This window comes from Megachile rotundata, chromosome 8, assembly GCF_050947335.1.
Source record: "Megachile rotundata isolate GNS110a chromosome 8, iyMegRotu1, whole genome shotgun sequence".
Lineage (NCBI taxonomy): Eukaryota > Metazoa > Arthropoda > Insecta > Hymenoptera > Megachilidae > Megachile > Megachile rotundata.
This window is the reverse complement of record NC_134990.1, coordinates 14,252,724-14,276,670: the sequence shown is the minus strand read 5'-3', so window position 1 is coordinate 14,276,670 and position 23,947 is coordinate 14,252,724. Positions and strand designations below refer to the sequence as shown.

The following is a 23,947-nucleotide window of genomic DNA, read 5'->3' as shown; positions in this document are numbered from 1 at the left end:
GAAAAATGGCGAGCGTCTAAATAGGGGGATGACGATCTGTTCGAACCGAGTATCTCCGTGCAATTTCAAGGGTCGAGGTTGTATCTGGGGGATGATTCCTCTATCGAACGTATAAATTGGATATTAATATTTGATGAACTAGCGAGTAGACTGGTGCGAGGAGAAAATGATCGAAGCAGTGATAGGGGTTGATTTGTGTTCGACAACCCTTATTTTCTTTAGGTCTTTTTGGGGCAGAGTTTTAGGAATGTTGAAGAGATATCTTGGGGTGGGTTTTGAAATTTGAGGATGGAAGAGGGTTGGAGCAAGTGAGGAGAGGTTTTGGGGAATTTAGGGATGTTTGAAGAGGGGGCTGGGGAATTTGGGGTTTGGGAAATTTGGGATATGTGGGGATTAGGATGTGTGGAATTAGAGTATGTGGAATTTGGGATATGTGGGAATTGGGGTATGTGGAATTGGCATATGTGGAAATTGGGATATGTGGGAATTGGGGTATGTGGAATTGGCATATGTGGGAATTGGAGTATGTGGAATTGGCATTTGTGGAATTTGGAATATGTGGAATTAGGGATATGTGGAATTAGGGATATGTGGAAATTGGGGTATGTGGAAATTGGGATATGTGGAATTTGGAATATGTGGAAATTGACATATGTGGAATTTGGGATATGTGGGAATTGGGGTATGTAGAAATTGGGATATGTGGAATTTGGAATATGTGGAAATTGACATATGTGAAATTTGGGATATGTGGGAATTGGAGTATGTGGAATTGGCATTTGTGGAATTTGGAATATGTGGAATTAGGGATATATGGAAATTGGGGTATGTGGAAATTGGGATATGTGGAATTTGGAATATGTGGAAATTGACATATGTAGAATTTGGGATATGTGGGAATTGGGGTATGTAGAAATTGGGATATGTGGAATTTGGAATATGTGGGAATTGGCATATGTGGAATTTGGGATATGTGGGAATTGGGATATGTAGAAATTGGGATATATGGAATTTGGAATATGTGGAAATTGACATATGTGGAATTTGGGATATGTGGGAATTGGCATATGTGGAATTGGCATATCTGCATATAACTAATTTAGTAAACCTAAACTTTGAAGTTCTCCCATGCACCCTAAAAATCAATTTACCTAAAAAAAATAAATATCCCCCAAATAACTTCAACAGTCATATTCATCCAATAAAAATGATCCACCCAAATGTTACAAGCCAATCCAAAAAAAAATAGGAGAAGAATCGAACGAGAAAATTCACCTTCCTTAATAGTTACCTCCGTGACTACTTGACCGTCCAAGAAAAAAAAAGGCTAAACGGTTTACAACGATAGTTTTTCAGGGATAGATAATATAATGCTTAAATATTTTATAATTTCCTTACGAACCTTCGTCCTACCTCGACTCTGCTGATTGGTTTTCCCGAAAAATTTTTTCGATGATTTTTTTACGGGCCACCAACAAAACGACTCGTTTTATATTTATGACGGTAGATCAGCGTAGCGATTTTTTTCGCCTGGCCAGTCTGGAGATTTTATGATTTTATGAGCGGCAGGTATCCAGTCTGGTTCATGCTAGTGAAATATTCTTTTTTTTTATTGCGATCACTATTTGATTATTTTTGCTTTGATTGTGTGAAGCATTTTTGCAAGTTTGTTGGTGTTTTGGGGGAAGTTATGTAGGTTGTAAGTTGTAGGTTATGTTGTTATTGTATTTCCTTACATCCTAATTTCTACGTATGCTCATTCCTTCATATTCCAATTTCTACATGTCAATTCCTATATGTTTCTATTCCCACAAAAGCCAAATTCCATATATCCCAATCTTCACATATGTCAATTCCCACATACCCCAAATTCCACATATCCCAAATTCCACACACCCCAGTTCCCACATATCCCAATTCCCACATATATCAATTCTCACATATCCCAAATTCCACATATGTTAATTCCCACATATCCCAATTCCCACATATCCCAATTCCCACATATCCCAAATTCCACATATCCCAATTTCCACATATCCCAAATTCCACATATCCCAAATTCCACATATCCCAAATTCCACATATCCCAAATTCCACACATCCCAGTTCCCACATATCCCAATTCCCACATATATCAATTCTCACATATCCCAAATTCCACATATGTTAATTCCCACATATCCCAATTCCCACATATCCCAAATTCCACATATCCCAAATTCCGCATATCCCAAATTCCACATATCCCAAATTCCACATATCCCAAATTCCACATATCCCAAATTCCACATATCCCAAATTCCACATATCCCAATTCCCACATATCCCAAATTCCACATATCCCAATTCCCACATATGTCAATTTCCACATATCCCAAATTCCACATATTCCAATCCCACATTTCCTAAATTCCACATATCCCAATTCCCACATATATCAATTCCCACATATCTCAAATTCTACATATCCCAAATTCCCACATATCCCAATTCTTCATATCCCAAATTTCCCAAGTCCCAAATTCCCTAGCTCCCTCTTCAAATACCCCTAAATTCCCCAAAACTTCCTCCAACCCTCCCTCCACCCTCAAATTTCAAATCTCACCCCCAAGACACCTCAACATCCCCAAAATCATGCGTCAAACAAACCTAAGAAAAATAATGGTTCTCAATAATTAATTCTGCTTTCAGTAGCTTCTTCGTTCGGGTGTGAAACTTTTTACCATACCTCCCCATCATCGCTAGTTACAATATTTACTCCAACAACTGCAAAAAGTTCTCGCAGCAAATTTTTTGTTCCCTTAAAAATTGATAACTCCGTCTTCTGCGCAGAAGTCTGAAAGGGTGACGAAATATTCGGCGACCCACAGCGGTACTTTTTTTTCTGGGTCAAAAAACTGTGTCTCTTAGCAAGTCTGTTAGCGAACAAGTAAAAAAACGGTACAAAAACTGGGGCAAAAACTGTGCCCTCCGAAGTGCAGTAAAGAAGCTTCCGAACGTTGCGGCTACGCGAGCAAAAAACTGTCGATGGTAAAAAGGGTTAACTTCGTACGAACGAACGCTAACTGGACGCTTCGTGGACGTCGTAAAGGGACCCCGTTTTTTCCCGCAGAAAAAACCGACGGTCCGACCAGATCTTTCGGTTTGTACCATTTATGACCGTAACCGGCTATATAACGTACCGATGGCTCTTGTTGCCTAACAGACTTCTATGGGGGTCTTGCGATCCCAGTCAATAATTTTCATGTTTTCCGTAATTCGTAATGTCACCTCTCGATGTTGTCTTTGTAAGGAAAGATATTTATGGAGATGGGTGTTTTATGGGAGCTACTTTTGGGGGTTGCCAAGGTTTTTGAGGATTTTTTGATTTGGTAGAGATGGTTTGGATTTAGGGAGTTTAATTAAGGGATCGTTGAATTGGTGTGTTTTTAAATTTTTAGGTTAGGTTACGGAATTATGGGATTTCTAAGCGTTTATGGTTTTGAATTTGTGGATTTTCAAGTTTGGAAAATTGGGGAATAGACAAGTTTGGTAATTTATTTTCTGAGTTCGTAGATTTTCAAGTTTTTTTCCACGTTCCTTAATTTCCCATTAATTAAGGTTTCTAAATAGGTATATTATTGAATTCCTACATTGACAAGTTCCTACATTACAACCCCTAAATTTTTAAATTTCTACGTTCTCAAATCTCTATATTCCCCAATTGTATAATTGCCCAATTCTATAACTGCCCAATTCCATAATTCACCAATTCCATAATTGCCTAATTCCATAATTCCCAATTCCATAATTCCCCAATTCCATAACTCCCCAATTTTACATTTCCCCAATTCCATAATTCACCAATTCCATAATTCCCCTATTCCATAATTCCCTAATTCCATAATTCCCCAATTCCATAATTCCCCAATTTTATATTTCCCCAATTCCATAATTCCCCAATTTTACATTTCCCCAATTCCATAATTCACCAATTCCATAATTCCCCTATTCCATAATTCCCTAATTCCATAATTCCCCAATTCCATAATTCCCCAATTTTATATTTCCCCAATTCCATAATTCCCCAATTTTACATTTCCCCAATTCCATAATTCACCAATTCCATAATTCCCCTATTCCATAATTCCCTAATTCCATAATTCCCCAATTCCATAATTCCCCAATTCCATAATTCCCTAATTCCATAATTCCCCAATTTTATATTTCCCCAATTCCATAATTCACCAATTCCATAATTCCCCTATTCCATAATTCCCTAATTCCATAATTCCCAATTCCATAATTTCCCAATTCCATAATTCCCCAATTTTATATTTCCCTAATTCCATAATTCACCAATTCCATAATTCCCCTATTCCATGATTCCCTAATTCCATAATTCCCCAATTCCATAACTCCCCAATTCCATAATTCCCTAATTCCATAATTCCCCTATTCCTTAATTCCCTAATTCCATAATTCCCCAATTCCATAACTCCCCAATTTCATAATTCTTAAACTCCTAAATTCCCAATCCCCAAATCCCCAAATCCCCAAATCTCCAAAATCCCCAAAATCCCCAAATCCCTAAATTCCCAAATCTCCAAATCCCAAAATTCTCAAAGTCGCAAAAATTCCCAAAATCCCTAAATCACCTCCTCTAAATTCCCGATTCCCCAAATCTCTAAATTACCTCCCCTAAATTCCCAAATCTCCAAATCGCAAATTTCAAAATCCCCAAATTCCAAAATCTCCAAAATCTCCAAATTACCTCCCGCCAATCAGCACATCTCCCATTAAAAAAATCACCCCAAAAATCAACTACTCTCACACACCTCAACAACTATCGCTCCTCAACCTCGTTGACGTTTCACTCCAAACAATCAACACCAAAATGGCGTCACAAAAGAGTCGCCATTCACACCGTAACAAATTTTTTCGTTATCTAAAGTCGTAAGTGGGTAGGATGGGTCTCGTTGCAACCGCAGGAAACGCTCGACGACAGTATCTTTTTTGTTCCGGCGAAGCAAAAGGAAACCGGTGTTTCGTAGACGAGGTTAAACCGTGATCGAGTTTGTCTCGTCGACGTAAAGAAATGTCGACAGCTTTTGGTCATGTCTCCATAGACCTCCCGCGGCCGACAACTAGCCGGTTACGTGTCTGCACGACGTCCACTTCCAGCGCTGCAAATCGAATTGCAAATTTCATGCGTTCCGGGTAAAAAGTGTTCGGACAAACCCGAGAGAAACGCGGTCCTATTTGATAAATAAGAAAGTTCTACTCAGTTTGCTGGATAAATTCTACTCAATTTGCTCGATTTGTCTTATGTTTGATTAAATATAAGGAATAGCACATTGCTTTTGAATTTTTATATTTTGTAATCTTGTGATGTGATTTATTTGTCGATCTTGATTTAGTAATTGTATCTAACGTAGCCAAATAATTTGATGAAGTCTCGTGTTCGTGCAAATGCACAGAAGTCTGTCGGTAAAGTTGCGCGTCTCGTCATGGTTGAATCGCAGTCGGGGTGCAAACATCCCCCCCTTTGTGAGGAACACCACGGGACGTCCCGTAGGGTGCTACGCCTCCACGCTTTCACGACTAACAGGGAGCTCTTTTCAACAGTTTTGACTTTTCAATTAGCCACAGGTTCGCCTTCACCCAAATATTGTGCCTAATGCTTCATCGTCACGCAGCCCTAAACGTATTTTCCAAATATTTCACCCTGCCTTGCAAATATTGGAGCTTCGGAGTTTACCGATTACCCTCTTTCTGTGACATTATGTACTTCTTTGTTAGGAAATAGAAGTCTTTCGGAGAATCTAGATGGAAGATGCTATCTGAATTTAGGTGAAGTCTATTTGTTTAGAATTGTTCATATTTTTTTTAGTTGAATATTAAGGAGTGTTATGGAATTTAGGATATGTGGAAATTGAGATATGTAGAATGTGGGACATGTGGAAATTGAGATATGTAGAATGTGGGATCTGTGGAAATTGGGATATGTGGAATTAGGGATATGTGGAATTAGGGATATGTGGAAATTGGGAATAGGAGAATGTTGAAATAGATGAACGTTGGAATAGGACAATGATGGAATAAGGGAATGCTGGAATAGGGCAATGTTGGAATAGGGCAATGTTGGAATAGGGGAATATTGGAATAGGGGAATGTTGGAATAGGGGAACATTGGAATACGCGAAGATTGGAATAGGGGAATGTTGGAATAGGGAAATGTTGGAATAGGGAAATGTTGGAATAGGGAAATGTTGGAATAGGGGAATGTTGGAATAGGACAATGATGGAATAAGGGAATGCTGGAATAGGAGAATGTTGGAGTAGGGCAATGTTGGAATAGGGGAATATTGGAATAGGGGAATGTTGGAATAGGGGAATGTTGGAATAGGGGAATGTTGGAATAGGGCAATGTTGGAATAGGGGAATATTGGAATAGGGGAATGTTGGAATAGGGAAATGTTGGAATAGGGGAATGTTGGAATAGGACAATGATGGAATAAGGGAATGCTGGAATAGGAGAATGTTGGAGTAGGGCAATGTTGGAATAGGGGAATATTGGAATAGGGGAATGTTGGAATAGGGGAATGTTGGAATAGGGGAATGTTGGAATAGGGGAATGTTGGAATAGGGGAATGTTGGAATAGGGGAATGTTAGAATAGGGCAATGTTGGAATAGGGGAATATTGGAATAGGGGAATGTTGGAATAGGGGAATGTTGGAATAGGGGAATGTTGGAATAGGGAAATGTTGGAATAGGGGAATATTGGAATAGGGCAATGTTGGAATAAGGGAATGTTGGAATAGGTAAAGGTTGGAATAGGGCAATGTTGGAATAGGGGAACATTGGAATAGGGGAATGTTGGAATAGGGGAATGTTGGAATAGGGGAATGTTGAAATTGGGAAATGTTGGAATAGGGGAATGTTGGAATTGGGAAATGTTGGAATAGGGGAATGTTGCAATGCTGAAATGCTAGAATGCTGAAATGTGGAAATATGAAATATAAAAATTTAGAATTGCAATTATTTCTAAACATCTAAACTCCAAAATAAGTTTAAAAATATTTCAACTCACTAATGTGAAAAAATTACAAAATGAATCACTTTGTCATGTAAAACTACAGGAATGCATAAATTTATAAACAAGAATACTCTGTATTCGAAACGTAATTCGATCCGAGTTAAACACAGTACGCAGGTTCCCACACATTAGGCCGTCGACATCGATTACAGTTTCTCGAATTAATTCCCACAGTCGCATCGGCATCGATAATCGATCGACAAAAGGACGACGCATCGAGACATCGGGAGCGAGAAACTCGAAAGGATCTCTGTCACGCTTCGTATCGAGAGTCAATTCGAAACTAATAGGGCGAAGTTATTTATTGGTACCCGCCACGACCAGAATTCGACATGCTCCGCGTTTATGAGGGAAATATTATCCTATGAAAGATCGCACTACCGATTAGAATTAGGGATCGTTCGCAATAAATTGATTCGAGGAATCTGCCAGCTTTCCTTTCATCGATTATCGTTTTACTTTATATTCTCTTCCATGTGTTTAAATGTAGAATGCAAGTTTTAAATATTTGCTGATATATGTATTTTTGATGGCAGACCTTTTGGCTCCTCTCCCAAATTCCTTAAATCAAAATTGAAATTTTCTATCAACGAATATCTCGAAAAGAGGAAGCGCTCGTTTCCAAAAACGTTTTCTCTCCATGAAAGGAGAAGAGCTTGATTTCGAAGAAGAGTTTGAACAGAGCCATAAAACGATGAAATCGTACCAAAACTCAAGGAACGACGTTTCAAAATCGAAGAAAAGCGCAGAGTTTACACGCACGCATAAAAGGGGAAAATCGGTGATCTCCGTTCGTTATTTTCGTTTACCTCTCGGACAGAGAGACACGGTCAATATTACGGTGTCACTGGTCTTTGGCAAATCGACGAACCCGAGGTACGAGGAGAAGACGGAAAAGGCTGGATAGATAATAAACCAAAATAAAACCATCCGAAGATTTACTGCTCGTCCAGTCTTTTCGTCACCCTATGCCTGTCCGCACGGACCTTTCTTGACTGGCTGCAAAACTCGCAGTAATTTCTACCAAAACTTACCCTCCGGTGGCCATTGTCGTATGGTTAGCAATTCTACGGAACGCAGCGTTTTTCCGATATTTCCACGGACAAAAGTAACCTTGCAGTAATTTACTGTCGTCGATAGTTAATGAACAAACCAGTTAAGTTGTGGACACAAGAGTCCACACTCTTAACTTGTTTGCTGGGAAGTCGATTAAAGAGAGATAATTTTGTTTTTTGAAGTGTATGTGTGTTTATGGAATAGTTATGGAATATTGAAACATTAATGTTTATGTAGACGTATGCATATAATGTATTCACATATGTGTATACACGTGTATGTATACACATACACATCATGTATGTACATGTATGTATACACACACACACATAATGTACATACACATGTATGTGTACAGACACACATGATGTACATACACATGTATGTATACAGTCACACATGATGTAGATACACATGTACGTATACAGACACACATGATGTAGATACACATGTACGTATACAGACACACATGATGTAGATACACATGTATGTATAGAGACACACATGATGTGCATACACATGTATGTATACAGACACACATGATGTACATACACATGTATGTATACAGTCACACATGATGTACATACACATGTATGTATACAGACACATATAATGTACATACACATGTATGTATACAGACACACATAATATGCATACATATGTATGTATATACATACACATATTCACATCATACATGAATTACATAATATACACACACATATTCACATCATACATCAATTACATAACATACATACACATATTCAGATCATATATGAATTACATAACATACATACACATATTCAGATCATATATGAATTACATAACACACATACACATATTCAGATCACATATGAATTACATAAATTAAGATACCTAGAAGACATTTAATATGTCTCTAACAAAATATCCACACAAACAAAATCAACTATCAAGTTCTTGGTATTAAAATAAAATTCAAAAGTGCATTATTTAGACAAAAATTATTTCCACAAAAATAATCAGATATATAATTGCCTGTACTTGAATTATGTCCTTGTGCCTACATTTATGTGTTACATTAAATATTTGAACATATGAGACAAATGTAATATGACGTAAAACACAAAGGTTACCGAGTGCCCCGAACAGAGATTAGAAAGGTAAGCTTGGTTGCAGTATCCCCAAATGACAAGAACATAAATGCATAAACGCATAAACCCCTCCTGGAGGCAGAATTTTGGGAAAAAATTTACAACCCCGATTGTATTCGCAGGCCACAACTGCAGCTTCGCGTAGAGGAGCCACATTTTCTCTTAGCTTTCTGACACGACTTTAAAATCCGCAAACACGCAAGGTCGAATCGGGGTCTACCGCTCTGACCAATGCGGTACGCCTAATTACTCTATCCGCGAGGTATGGACAATTTTTAGGTGTTTTATTACTGAACTGTTATGGTATTTTCTGTTGGTGGAGTTCTGGAATCTTTGTATAATATAGTTTTTCAAGTTTTGTATTTGTGGGTGAATTTGCAAATTTCTGAATTTCTCAATTTAGGCGTTATACAATTTTTGAACGCTTGAGTAGTATTCTAAGGAGTTTAATTTGGTAAATTTCCAAATTTTTATAGTTAGCTATAGAATTCCCAAGTCTTTAAATTCCAAAATTCCTAAACATCAAAATTCCCAAGTTTCAAAACATCCTGTCACATTTTCTAGTAAGAAAAATAATCAAGTACCAAATAAAACCCTATTTCCAAATCTGACCTAACCTACCCTAACCCTAACCCTAACCCTAACACTTACACAAACCCTAACCCTAACCCTGACCTTAACACTAACCCTAACCCTAACTCTAACACTAACACTGACTCTAACCCTAACCCTAACCATAACACTAACACTGACTCTAACCCTAACCCTAAACCTAAACCCGAACCTAACCATGACCCTGACCCTAACCCTAACCCTAACCCTAACCCTAACCCTAACCCTAACCCTAAACCTAACCCTAACCCTAACCTTAACACTAACCCTAACCCTAACCCTAACACTAACACTGACTCTAACCCTAACCCTAACCCTAAACCTAAACCCAAACCTAACCATGACCCTGACCCTGACCCTAATCCTAACCCTAACCCTAACCCTAACCCTAACCTTAACCCTAACCTAACCTAATCCTATAATCTCTCCCAAAACATAACCCTAACCTTTCCAAAATTGGAAAAATCAAATAGTTCTATCAATTCGAACTGAAAGTAAATAAAGAAAGAGAAAAGAAATGGAGTGTATTCGAAAGCGTATCCAGAGATATCTGGCGGAAATCCTGGAAAGCGAGGGAAGTCAACGGGACGGTTTCAGGGCGATAATTTATTTGGCCTAGCCAGGATTTACGAGGTCCGATATTGGATAATGAATCAGGTCTCCCTTGATGGAATTAACTCACCTATAGCCAGCTACGTCGCTGTCTCTTCTCTAACCTTTATTAGCTTCCACAGGGAACGTGTGGAAACCCTTTGCCTCGTTTTACGATCGACCTACGTCCTGATGAGATCTGCGGCTTTATGTAACTTTACCTCTTTATATCTTGCCGGGACGATCTTTTATATTTCACTATATACGCTTATTACTGTTGCACTTCTTTATTGTTATATGTGCGACATTAAAACTAGGTAGACTTACATTGGTATAGAAATTAAATCGTACTGTGTAAGTCACATAGTAAGTGACTAAGACAGACATTCAGTAATTTTAATATAGTAGGTGATACATTAATAGATTCGTTTAAAAATTTTCAAAGTTACATGCAGTTAGTATTGCAAATTTTTCAAAGTTATAAGGGCTCGACATTCAAAGTTTCAAAGTGACCAAACTCTTAAGTTGAAATAATTCAACCTGCGCAAACAAACGAAAACAATTAATAGACACATTTAATGGAAGTTTAATATCCTCTGATAATTATTAAAGCAGCCTACGTCACACATGTTGTGAGCGGCCATCATTGCCTACTTCAGATGATATTTTAACACGAAAACTACCAAATGACTGCTTCACAAGTTTCTTCTCATAAAGTACACATTTTGTTAAAGTATATTTCTTCAAATCAGAATTGATTTTCATCAAAATGCGTGTACTTTATGTTTCATCGTTTGTTTATTATTTAACTTCAATTTCAAATTAAGTACACATTGTAGGTTTAGTTAAACGATATTCCAGATGAAATTGCATCTGGCATGCGAAAAGTTAATGTTAAGAGGGAGTAATTTCGTCAAGGTTAAAATGCAGGAAAGAGTAGCCAAAGCGCAAGAAAAGGCGAAGGAAGACTGGAGGGTTGGTTTGCGTGGGAGCTACCGTGCGTCCAACTTTTCGATGATTTACAGAAGCCCGGGACAAAGCACAAGGTAGCCTCATAAAATAATAAACCTTCTATTAGGGCCGCCTCGTTTCCTCTTCGACTTCCTCGTGAAGCGGTGCACTGTTACGGTTATATGCACCGTGGCACTTATACTTAGTTACTTGGACCAATACTACCGCCTGACGGTTTCCAGTTATTTATAACGGCTGGAACTAATTCCTCCATCTACCGAAACTCGCCTGCTACCTTATTTCCTCTAATAAACGTTCGTCATTAGGGACTCTGTATCTTCGAACTTTCTTTCAAGTTTCATATTTTTCACTCTTTCAATTTTGCAGTCTTTTCTGTTTGGAATTTTTTCATTTCACCGTCTTGCTGTTTTGGAGCTTCAAGTGTGGCATCATTTGGAATTTTGGAGACTTTCAATTTCGGTATTTTTGACTATGTATTTGAACTAATAGAACTTTGAACTTTGGGACTGTGGAACATTGATAACAGACAATTATCAACGGCCGCCCACATGTGTGTGACGTAGGCTACCTTAATAATTATCACACAGAGCATGATATTAAACTTGTTCTATTAGATGTGTCTATTAATTGTTTTTGTTTGTTTGCACAGGTTGAATTATTTCAGCTCAACACAACATGTGTGACGTAGCTACTTTAATCACATGAAGTATAATATTAAACTTGTCCTATTAAATGTGTCCTCTATATTAATTGTTATTTTCGTTTATTTACACATCTTGAATTATATCATAAATGTACATAAAGCTTCTTTAAATTAATTGTTAAAAAATATTCCTCTGCATCATTTAACTAACAAGTCAAAAATTACACCTCCAACAAATTAATCCTCCACCTATTAGTCCCTCGACATCCGTCAACCAAATTCTGGATTTCCATAAAGAAAAATTAATTCCCAGCCATCCACCCACTTACCCCAACTCTATTATTACTCTGAAATTGTTAAACACGAAGGCCCAGATTTGACAATCAGATGATTCACGAAATAATACTTAAAGTTTTAGGAGCAAAGTTATATGGTTCATACCCGGTTGACCTACAATTAAACTGACCTATGAATACTCTCTGTCCTTTCAAGAACACAGAGGTGAATTCAAAGAGTGCAGTATTCAAATCGTGAACTATAGTTCCACAAATAATGTTCCTTACAATTGCTAACGGTGATTAATGAACAGTTTCGTTTATTGCAAGTGCAGGCATATTGTTGCAGTACTTTAGGTTTAGGGTTTTAACACTTTAGGTCTTTGGTAGGTTTAGGACTTTAGGTAGGTTTCGGGTTTGGGAGTTTGGAGGTTTGAATTGTAGGAGATAGAGAGTTGGAATTTTTAGGGGTTGAAATTTGGGAGAGTGGAAATTTGAGGGGTTGGAAATTTGGGAGAATGGAAATTTGGGAGAGTGGAAATTTGAGGGGTTGGAAATTTGGAAGAGTGGAAATTTGAATTATAAGAGTTGAGAGATTGGAATTTGGGGGGTTGGAAATTTGGGAGATTGGAAATTTGAGAGGTTGGAAATTTGGGAGATTGGAAATTTGAGGGATTGGAAATTTGGGAGAGTGGAAATTTGAAGGATTGGAAATTTGGGAGAATGGAAATTTGGGAGAGTGGAAATTTGAGGAGTTGGAAATTTGGGAGAGTGGAAATTTGAATTACAGGAGTTGAGAGATTGGAATTTGGGGGTTTGGAACTTTGGGGGGTTGGAAATTTGGGAGATTGGAAATTTGAGAGGTTGGAAATTTGGGAGAGTGGAAATTTAAGAGAGTCGAAATTTTAATTATAGAAGTTGGGAGGTTGAAATTTCTGGAGGTTGCAACAAAGATAGCTACAAAGTCTAACAAAATTTCATGACATAAAAGTATAACAAAACAATACTTATATCATATCAAATTAAAGCTTAAGGTGTAAGGAAACTACCTACATAGATACATAATACATTACTTTTCTTCAAAATGGCGGACATCCAATCACAGCGCACACTGACTCAAAGATACAATTCAGCTACTGTTGCACTTCCACAACAAAAATGCCCAAGAATATAATATAAAATGTATAAAAAATGAAGGTCTAACCCCAGGAACAACAATTCCTTCAATTTCAACGTAACTACATAAATCTCCAAAATGGTTCATCATGCAAGATAAGAGCATTCAGCTGAAGTGTAACTTTGAACGATTTCGTTCGTAACCAATTTCACGGCATGAAAGTCTCTCAGATCGAAGAAACATTTCTTTCAGTCACTGAAAGAATCACGTAGGGTTCGTCCTTGGAATCGATCCTTGAAAAGTGAAATAGGAAAACTGGGTTGGTGTGTCGAGAGTGAACATAAATCTTGTTTTCGTGTGCCGATCTAGGGGACTCGGTCAATATTTCCAAAATATTTAACAGGCTTCCCGCGGAGCAGGCACGCGCCACTTTGGATCACCAGCATCCACCCTTCTTTCTCTTTTTCCCCGAGAAAATCGGCGAGCTTGTCGAGCCTTCGACCTTGACCGAAAGCCGGAAGAAGAAAGTTTTATTGGGACATAAATACGTCGTTGGAGACTTCAAGAAACATTTACGACCCTTTCACGTCGCCCTTTTGTACTGCACTGCTTACTTACGGAGCTTCCGAATTTTTATTGGATGTATCAAGCTTCTGAAAAACGTGCAAGTATGAAGTACTCTTTAGATTGTACTCAGTTGAACTGTAGGGAACTGTATGCGAAGTGCAGTAAGTTTGTTGGAACTTGTTGGATAGCGCTCAGCCATTTTGTAGTAGGAAAAGTAAAAAGTCCCTTATACAATTATTTTCCTTATACTCTAAGCTTTAAATTGGTATAGTATAAGTACTGGTTTGTGAAACTTTTATGTCATGAAATATTACTAACAACATGTTACATCTAATCGAGACGCATGCTGGACATTGTTCGCTATAATTAAATACCAGTCGCTTCGAATTGAAAATACTAATGAAACTTTTACATAGTTATTTTCTATAGAGTTCAAGCTTTAAATTGGTATAGCATAATTACTGGTTTGTAAAACTTTTATGTCATGAAATATTACTAACACGAATTACACCTAATCGAGACATTACACACACTGATCATTATTAGCTACAATTAAGTTCCAGTCATTTCACAATAAGAATACTAATGAAACTTCTACATAATTATTTTCTATGGAGTTCAAGCTTTAAATCGACATATTATACCTGCTACTTTACAATACTCTTATGTCATAAACTTACAACAGACAAAGAAGTAACATTAGTACCCGCATTGTCAAAAGCAAATTTATAGAATCAACCAATTAGTAATGTCATTTTCACACATAATCCGAATACATTATCCCACGGATAATCTCCGAAAAGTGGGAGGATATTCGTTGACAAAACAGTGTCCAGAAGAGGCACAACAATCACCGTAGGAGTCGTCGAGTAATCTGGGAGATCGGAAAGAGGTCGAAGACGATTCCCAGGAGGGCTTTCACCGGGACGAGTGTCACGCCATCAAAGATTTCCTCGTTTCGGGATTAGCTATGGCCACCTCCTGGGCGAGGATACTTGTTATACTGTGTAAGGACAGCACGTCAAAATATTGTGTCAAGGACACCTGAACCATTGTCCAACGGAAGTCTCCGACACGTGCTCGACGCCATTTTCTAAGTTGGAAATTTCTTTGAAGAACTTCTTTGGGAACCGACAGATGATCAACTACAAAAACATTTTAAGTGTCAGTAAATAATTGAAGAAGTACTTAAACATTTTGGCAGGACTCTATAAACAATTGAACTATACAAACATTTTGACAAAACTCTATAAATAATTGATCTGTACAAACATTCTGATAAAACACTATAAGTAATGGAGCTACAAAAACATTTTGACCAGACTCAGTAAGTAATGGAACTACAAAAACATTTTGACAAGACTCAATACATAAATTGAACTATACAAACATTTTGATAAGACTCAATACATAAATTGAACTACAAAAACATTTTGACAAGACTCAATACATAAATTGAACTACAAAAACATTTTGATAAGACTCAATACATAAAGTGAACTACAAAAACCTTTTTATAGAAATGAATGAATAGTTGACAAACTATAAAGACATTATGTTAAAGAATAATATATCATTGACAAAGTACAACATTCTGGTGAAAGTCAGTACATAAATGATGAATTATAGAAACACTCTAACAAGACTCAATAAATAATTGAATTACACAAACATTCTGACAAAAATGAATAAATAGCTGACATACTATGAAGACATTATAACAAATAACAATATATAATTGACAAAGTACAACATTCTGGTGAAAGTCAGTACATAATTGATGAATTACAGAAAGAATTACATGACAAAAATTAATGAACAGACAAACTATGAAGACATTATAAAAAAGTACATTTACAATTGATGAAATATAAGAACATTGTGGTAAAAGTGAATGAAAAATAGATGAACTATAACATTACAATAAAATTCAAATTACAATATCAGACCAGAGTACAACATTACACCAGAAGTTGATATACAATTAATAAACTATGAACAGTTACAATAAAATTTAACAAATAATTATTGGACTAACTTAAATAGAAACCCTCCAGGAATTAATAAACTATAGAAGTACAATAATAAAAGAATATAAAAAACGAAGATACAAATACAATCATCAGAACAATTACAATAAAATTTATCAAAAAATTGAACTATGAAAGAATCACAAAAAACTTTCACAAGAAATTGAACTATGAAAGAATCACAAAAAGCTTTCACAAGAAATTGATAAACTATAAAAGTACAATGATAAAAGAACACCAAAAACGAAGATATAAATACAAGCAACAGGATCGAGGTTTGTAACAATGGTACTTAAGCATCTCGGTAGCAAGATTATTTTTCGCGTCGGTGGAAACGGCATGAGACGAAGCAGTTTCGAGTTATCATGCCCTCCGGTCTACAGAAACGAGAAAGTACATAGAACACGATAAATCTGCTGTCTACTGTCCACCCGTCTGCTCGTGATTCACGATTTCCTGCAGGATCGGCTTTATCCGCTTGCAATCACCATATGTCTTTGTTTATTTCAAATTCTACGTTGCTCCCATCTTTAAAGCTCTGCAAAATTGCGAAAAAAAGTTAGTCACTCAGACAATTAGATTCACTTGGAATTATTCTGTTGTTTGTTCTATTATTCAGTTGTTGACTTACTTGGTTCTTCAAGTTTTAATTAAGTTCTTTGTTGGTAATTTTAGTCAATACAATTTTAGGAATATAGTTTTAAGAATACAATTTTAGTAGATTATAATGAGATTATAAATAATGTTATTATACATTATAATTAATAATAAATTGTATGTTTTAGTAAATTGTAACAATTTATTGTTGTACTTAATAATAAATATAAATATAGTAAATATAATATAAGTATGATAGATTATATTTAACAATGAATTGTAACTTTCAATAAATTGTAACAATTTACCATTACACTTAATAACAAATATAAATATAATAAATCATACTTAATAATGAATTATAACTTTCAATAAATTGTAACAATTTACTATTAAACTTAACAATAAATATAAATACAATAAATATAATATAAAAATAACAAATTATACTTAATAATAAATTGTAGCTTTCGTTCTATTAATAAAAGTATAATAGTCTACCTAAGGGTGCAATTTTAATAATAATTTTTTATTACAAATATTTAACCTATTTCAACAATTTAAAGTAAGAGTAAAAGAGCAAGGTTCATAGAAGTTTAGCTACAGCACTGGTTCCTTATCTTCCAGGGGATCCCCTAGTAGGGGATGAAACGAAAGTCCGTTCGTTCGCGGGCACATAATAGCCAAGATGGCGGCACGCACTGTTATCACTCGTTCAGAGGGAGTATGGCAACCCAATTGGATTGGGTGGCAGCCAATACGGCGGCTCTCGTCAGCGATATCATCGCCCTCCGGCCTTTCCATTTTCTGAAAGAGCTACCCCTGGAAGAACTTCTTGCAATCGATCTACCGTGTCGATGCTCGAATCCGACGCCTTCGGTTTCAATTATTAATCTTTTGCAAGAATTACGGAAATTTTGTAGCACAACAATTTTGAAATAATTTAACTTGGAATAGACATTACAATTGAATAGAACATAGTTTTAGAATTTTAGAGTTGGAAGTTTAAACTTGAAACTTTTTAACCCCTTCCTGTGTCAGTTTATCAGATGCGTCAAGACTAACTATTTAGGGCTACAACATTAAAACGAATTAAAGTGTTGTAACTATGTTATAATCCTTGGACCAAAGGATCCTTGATAATGCAACTTATAGTTGGACCTAAATTTCAAGTTAGAGTATTCAAAATTTGAGTAGTACCTCAAAAAGTTTCTTGAACTACAAAGTCCTAAGCTTCGAAGCCCTAAAACCTTGAAATCTCAAAGCCTGGAAGTCCTGAAATCCTGAAGTGCCAACGCCAGAAAATGCAAAAACTTCAAAATGGCTAATCCTAAAGTCCAGGAACCTTGAAAACCCAATATATAGAAGCCCCGAAATCCCAAAGTCCCAAACTCACAAAATTCAGAAATTTCAAAATTGCGAGTCTAAAGTCCGAAAATCTTGAAGTCCCGAAATCCTAAAATCCCAAATCCACAAAGTTGCAAATCCTAAAGTCCAAAAACCTTGAAATTCCAATATCTAGAAGCCCCGAGATCCCAAAGTCCCAAACTCACAAAATTGCAAGTCCTAAAGTGCCAAAATCTTGAAATCCCAAAATCTAGAAGTCCCAATCTCTCCAAATTCCAAAATTAAAAAATTGCAAACCCCCACCCCTCAATAAACCTCATACACAAATTTTTCCAACCAAATCCTAAAACAGCCCGAAAAAATCCTCTAAACCCAAAAAAATGCTCTAAACTCCAATTAGCCAAAATGCCAGTTGTTCGATAAAATAATTCTGCAAGAAGATTCATAGTCATCCGAAAAAGAAGTCGGACGTATTTCCAGCAAGATGAAAAAGTGGCTGGTTGTTATTTATGGCAAGGCACGATAATAGTAGGGATGATGGGATCCCCGTTCCTGGACCGAGTACACCGAAGTAACCATGGCGACTGTACTGTGGCCATATTGGTCCTCTGCCAACTATCGATAATAGGAAAGATAAGACTCAACCCCTAGGATATTTTATCGTTCTCAAAATGGCGACCATGAGTCTCTCCGAGAGCCCCAGTTTGCTCGAACATTCGACTTTTTGCACCCCCTACGATATCGGTCTTTTTTCATTCGTGTACTGTGCTGTAATGTATCTTTCTGTCGCGGGAGAGGTTTTACGAAGTTTATTGAACACTTAGAGAGGACAGGGGAGAGGAAAGAAGGGAGAGAGTACGTTGGAGAAGGTGGTGGATGTTAGTTTGAAGTGAAAATTGGGTGTTGGGGGTTGGGGGTTTGAGGATTTGGAGATTTTGGGGTTTGAGAATTTGGAGGTTTGAGAAGTTGGGATGTGAGGATTTGGGGATCTTGAGATTTTAGAATTTGGGAGTTTGGAGGTTTGAGAAATTGAGGATGTGACGAATTGGGGATGTGAGAATCTGGAGATTTGAAGAGTTTACAAGTTGGGAATTTGGAGATGTGAGAAGTTAGGGATGTGACAAATTGGGGATGTGAGGATCTGGAGATTGGAAGATTTTAGAATTTGAGAATTTGGAAGATTGAGAAGCTAGGAATGTGAGGATCTGAGGATGTGAGGATCTGAGGATGTGAGGATCTGAGGATGTGAGGATCTGAGGATGTGAGGATCTGAGGATGTGAGGATCTGAGGATGTGAGGATCTGAGGATGTGAGGATCTGAGGATGTGAGGATCTGAGGATGTGAGGATCTGAGGATGTGAGGATCTGGAGATTTGAGTATCTATAAATTTGAACATTTAACAATTTGAGAATTTGGGTGCTTGAGAATTTATGTATTTGAGAATTTTGATATTTTACCATCTGCAGCCTTGAGAGTTTGAAAATATACTACTTTTAGTATCTGAGAATGTAGGAACTTAGGAATCTCAAAATTTAGAGATATTAAAATTCATTCACTTTTAAAACTTACAAGTTTGTTAACTTAAAAAGTACCTTTATAAATTTCCAAATATATAAATCTTTACATTAATCTTAAAATTTACAAGTCCAATTTTAAAACTTACAAGTTTGCAAACTTAAAAAGTACCTTTATAAATTTCCAAATATACAATAAACCTTAACATTAATCTTAAAATTTCAAACTCTTACAGCTACTTTACAATCTCACAAAAATTTCAAGCTCTAGCTGCTTTACAATCTCCCAAAAATGTCCAAACTCCATAAAAATTAACAATAAGAAAGAGATATTGAAATTCATCCAGTTTTACAACTTACAAGTTTGATAGCTTAAAAAGTACCCTTATAAATTTCCATGTATACAATAAACCTTAACATTGATCTTAAAATTTCAAACTCTTACAGCTACTTAACAATTTCACAAAAATATCAAGCTCTAGCTGCTTCACAATCTCCAAAAGTATCCAAACTCCATAAAAATGACCAATAAGAAAGAGAAACCTCAGGTAAAGTAACAAAAGCTCGTTCCGAAGAAGAACTTCTTTCTTGAAGCAGTTCCGTTGAAAAGTTCGTGTACGGCTGGCAAGCGGTCGCCATTACGTGAAATAAATGCGAGTTAATTAAAGGGCGGAAGCAATTACTTGCGAATAAATCGTGGCCGTTAATCCGTTATAGCGTAGACAAGTTAAACTTCTCTCTCGCACTGTCTGGTTTCTCTGTGGTGGCACCCCTCTCGCAGCTTTAAATGCGAGGATAGGGATTTGCGAGAACGACGTCGACGTCGGGGCGCGTTCGCATAATTGGCTTTGAGCATCGCCACCTGCGCCCCGACGCCACAGCCTTAGCTGCTTCTATGTTCAAGATACGTATACACATCGAGATACATGAACGCGAAGAAGTTATCTGTGTTCGTGTGGAAACGTGTCTATCAAACGAAAGGTACAGCCCGGGATGCAAAGGAACTAAATAAATCTTTCGAGATGACTTTCTTTGGCTCGGAGCTCTTTTATTACAGCTACGTTTCATTCTTTTTTTGTCCCTTTACCTTTCGTTTTCAGTAGAATTGTTACATTGTTACATTAATACAGATAATTTTACAGTTTGCTCTATGTACAGTAGTTTTCATTTTTGACTGGTCTTCATTGTAACTTTCATCTGCCTTTCGTTTTTAATACAATTGTTACATTGCTACTTTACCACAGATAACTTTACAATTTGCTCTATGTACAATAGTTTTCATTTTTGACTGGTCTTCATTGCAACTTTCATCTGCCTTTCGTTTTTAATACAATTGTTACATTGCTACTTTACCACAGATAACTTTACAATTTGCTCTATGTACAATATTTTTCATTTTTGACTGGTCTTCATTGCAAAGGTTTCTCAATCTTTGAAGCATATCTTTCTGTACAATTATGTGCTCTTTGTGGAGTGTTTACAATAGAAGGTTTGTTAAATTTAATAATATATTGTTCATACATTGCCCTGCTACTTCAACCTGACATACATACATACATATGTAGAAACTTGTACATACATACATACATACATACATACATACATACATATAAATGTGTACATACATACATACATATATACATACATTTACTTAAATACATTTAGAAAGTTCTCTTGCTAATAATTTCAACAATGAGCATATAGCTTGCTCATTAATAAAAGAGTTTACTTATAGAAGTTTACTAATAAACGGTTTGATAAAAGAATGATATAATGAATGATACATAGCAACGCCTAAGATCAAAGATACAAATGTGACACGTTTGATATAGAAAATGTGTTTCCATTGGCCTAGTCAGCCATTTGAAAGAGCTGTTTCGGTTAACTCGAATTCAGGGTGCGTGTCTAACACGTTGGTGCCCCGTAGACAATGGGAAGCTAGGGTCCTGCCAACATTGAGACGTTCGTACCGTAATTTACGAGCCCCTGTTTGCCGACAAAGATTGCGGGTGGCTCTTGCAAAGCCGAGGAGGCTGCTGGAAATTGTACCGTGCTGGGAAATCGACTTTCGTCACGGTCACCGTTTCAACACGATCGTACTGTGCATTATTGCCGATCATACTTCCATGAGCTGTAGAAAGTTTCTCGCAGAAATATGGATACCTACATTTTTATCTGATCGATTCCTCAGATTATTCCTAAGATACATGTCCTAAGATTATGATACGATAAAGTATAATTTTATAATAAATTTAGAATAAGTATAATCAGCTGCTACAGTAGATTATCACCTTCCTTCTGAGCTCCTCTAAGATGAAAATGTTGAAGCTTACTGCTAAAAATATTCAAGCACCTCATCTGAAAATTGAGAACTATTAGAATATTGATATAAGGTTATAGAAGCTTATAAGATGATAGAATGTTGATATAAGAAGGAAAGAGAAAAGTTAGATGGAAGATGCACCCAGGAGAAAGTTATGATAAATACTAATCGTCGATGAGACGATGATTTATGCCCGACTTACCTGAAGAAGAATAACGTCAGGTAATAGAACGTTCAGTAGCCGATTGGAAAGTCGATTTTTGGGAAAAGGAACGACCTTGACGACAAAGATGCAGGTACAAGAAGATGATGCACACTGAGGCCCCTCAACTTTTCTCATTCACCGTCATAAAACCGCATCGCAACGCATTTGACAGTAGTTCCCTCTTTTTTATTTGCGGAAGCGTCGCGAATTTTCGCCATAAAATACAAGATACCTTCGTGGAAGACATGAACAAAATGTTCTAACAAAATTGGAGAGAATATACAGAGTGATAAATAACAACGTGTTCTTAGATGGTAATGGAAATGAATAGGCGACAATTTCTATTCGATGAAATCGGTTTTCTGTAGTCCAGGTGGCTTGAAAGGGCAATTAAACGTATAAACGGTGGAAATTAGCCGCAAGAATTGGTTTTGAGTCTTGGCAGAGGTACGCCTTGAATAGATCCGCGGGCATCAGGGCCATTTAACACGATGACACCCCATTTACCACCCCCGCAAAGAGACCACTGGATAGCAGTAAAGCCCTAAAGCCCATATGTCAGCACGTGCCGCTGACCATAGGTGCTCTGTACCGTTGAATGCCTGTCCTGTTAAACGGGTCGATGGTCAGATTTTCTCTTATTTCTCGCAAATACATGTCATGCTTACACTCTCTGATTACGTGGTTGCCTTACCTTAACTTAACTTAATTAGCTTGACTTAACTTGCCTTATAACCTTATACTGATAATCTAACTTAACTTAAGTACCTTGACTTAAGTAGTCTTATAACCTTATAGTGATAATTTAACTTAACTTGATTTAACTCAATTTGATTTAACTTAACTTGATTTAACTTAACTTAATTTAACTTAACTTAATTTAACTTAACTTGATTTAACTCAATTTGATTTAACTTAACTTGATTTAACTTAACTTAATTTTACTTAACTTGATTCAACTTAACTTAACTTAATTTAACTTAACTTACCTTAACTTAACTAGCCTTATAACCTTATAGTACCAACTTAACTTACCTTAACTTAGCCTTATAACTTTATAATAACAATTAAAAATTGATCAAAAATCACAAACTTACCTTACACATCAAATATTAAAGATTTCACATGCATCAACGTTATAAAAATCTTCATCATAGCAAATATACTCAAAAATATAATAAAAGCCCCTCCTCGTTTTAACGTATGGTGTTTCCTGCATATGAACTTTTTGCACGTTTTATGGGACGTACGCTTATGTGTGCACAAGCGCGAACAAGATAAAAGCTGGATTGCTCGAAATCAGTGAATTGACGAATTCTTTCTTATTCCGTCCTAATTCAAGGAAACGACCATCGTAAAACGAATCAGAGGGGTATCATACCTCGGGATTCCTTCGCCCGATTACCCTCTGGACGCTCGTTTTTGCTCCACCCTCTTGGATACGGGGATGAAAGAAGGAAAATCTCCGGAAATCGTATCCTATGGAAAACTGCCCTCCTCCTCTGGGCAGATACACGATTACTTTTCAGTCTTTCGCTTTTTATTGAGTTATCGAAATTGTACGCGCGGGACAGATTTTATTACGAACGCTTTTGGAAATTTCGAGAACGTTCGCGAAATTCCGCGATAGAGTATTGAAAGATATTTAAGTCGATTGAAAGATAATTGTATGTGTTTATGTTTAATTTAGGGTAAAAATAGATACTAATTATTAAATATTAATAGTATGGTAGTATATTATTAATTATTAATAGTATAAATACCTTAATTAATCACCACGCATCTTCAACTGTTTTCCCTCCATTATGGCTGCCTGTCAACTGTCACTCGATTTACGCAAAAGGCGGCACTTTGAAAATCTAAATTATAGCAGATAAATTTTTAT

At 36.6% G+C, this 23,947-nt stretch overlaps 1 long non-coding RNA gene across 6 annotated transcripts in view; it reads right to left on the bottom strand.

Moving 5' to 3' along the window:
* The window catches only part of LOC105662397 (uncharacterized), a 57,558-nt gene that overhangs the window by 32,741 nt on the left and 870 nt on the right, over window positions 1-23,947 (bottom strand). For 4 of the 6 annotated variants that reach the window (XR_013039120.1, XR_013039121.1, XR_013039123.1 and 1 more), the window contains 2 exons: window positions 23,826-23,921; window positions 23,444-23,564 (listed from right to left, as the gene is read on the bottom strand). This is a non-coding gene — a long non-coding RNA (uncharacterized LOC105662397). Of the gene's footprint in view, window positions 1-17,178; window positions 23,565-23,825; window positions 23,922-23,947 lie in introns of those variants that run through there. The other 2 variants (XR_013039119.1, XR_013039124.1) reach the window with 2 other exon arrangements.